This window comes from Mandrillus leucophaeus, unplaced genomic scaffold (genome assembly GCF_000951045.1).
Source record: "Mandrillus leucophaeus isolate KB7577 unplaced genomic scaffold, Mleu.le_1.0 Scaffold837, whole genome shotgun sequence".
Lineage (NCBI taxonomy): Eukaryota > Metazoa > Chordata > Mammalia > Primates > Cercopithecidae > Mandrillus > Mandrillus leucophaeus.
This window is the reverse complement of record NW_012109108.1, coordinates 369074-370650: the sequence shown is the minus strand read 5'-3', so window position 1 is coordinate 370650 and position 1577 is coordinate 369074.

Here is a 1577-nt window from a genome sequence, read left to right as displayed (position 1 = left end):
AGAAAGAGCTTTTGATAAAACTCAATGTTCCTTCATGATAAAAACCTTTAAAGAACTAGACATCGAAGGAACATATCTTGAAATAAGAAGAACTGGCTGTGACAAACCCACAGCCACCATCATACTGAATGGGCAAAAACTAGAAGCATTCACCTTGAGTACTGGAGCAAGACAAGGATGTCCAATCACACCACTCCTATTCAACATAATGTTGAAAGAAATAGAAAGAGCTATCAACAAGTTACAGTAATACAAAACAGAAAAAGTGGAAGTCAAATTCTCTCTCTTCATGAGAATTTGATTCAATACCTATAAAACCCTAAAGGCTCCACCAAAAGACTCCTGGAACTGATAAACCACTTCAGTACAGTTTCATGATACAAAATTAATGGATACAGATCAGTAGCATCTCTATTCATGAATAATATGCAAGGTGCCAAATCAAGAACACAATCTCATTTACAATAGCCACATGCACAAAAAAATAAAAACCTATAAATACATCTAACCAAGGAGATGAAAGCTTTCTACAGGGAGAACTACAAAACATTGTTGAAAGAAATCACAGAAGACACAAACAAATGGAAAACATTCCATGCTCATGGACTAGAAGAATCAATATCACTAAAATGGCTACACTGTCCAAAACAATGTTCAGATTCAATGCCACTCCTATGACTTTATCATCCTTTTACACAAGAGTGGAAAAGCTATTCTACAACTCATATGTAATCAAAAATTCACAATGGATTTGTACTTGTTATTTCTTCTGCTTGAAAATGTCTTTCTTCATGCTCACTCCCATTTTTAAATTGTATCTTTTCTAAAAGGTCACCTATACCAGAGAGGTTATTTTTGACTATCCTACTTGAGACTGCCTCTATATCCTAGTCCTGCTTTATACTTCTTTAGCACACTTATTATTACCTAAGTCATGTGTTATTTGTTTACTTTTTGTCTGCATCTCCCAACTGCAATGTAAAAGCTCTGACAAAAGGGCTCTGTCTCTTTTTCTGTGACTGCAGCATCTAGAACAGTATCTGACAGCTGGTATCATTCAATAAATGTTTGTTCAATGGCTATACTGACAAACTGATAGAGATGGTTTGTGTTCTGAGTGCCTGCCTACTGCTGTGGAGTCACATAGGGGTTATCTTCTGGACTGTAGGGCCTGAGATAAGAAATGTGGGAATGTGCAAGGCTAAGAAATGTGCTGTGACAAAGGATACCAGAGACAAATCAAATGTTCGCATCAGTAGGTCTAGTAATCTGGATGTGATTGAGGACCATATGGTTGTAAGATAAAATGAATATAACATGCTAAATTAAAAATAATCAATTCAAAAGAGCTATGGTATAAAGTACCACAGTCAGTGCTACTCAAACTGGGAAAATGAAGTGAAGAAATAAATCTTTATATATATAAATATAAAAAAGAGAGATAAAGAGCGTACACATAATAACGTGCTTGAAATTTGTTGCTTTTGGAGAGGAATGAATTTCTATTACTCAGAAACAGCAGTGAAAATGGCTTAACAGTTTAAATTGCAAGTATCTAATCAAATGATAATTAGGAA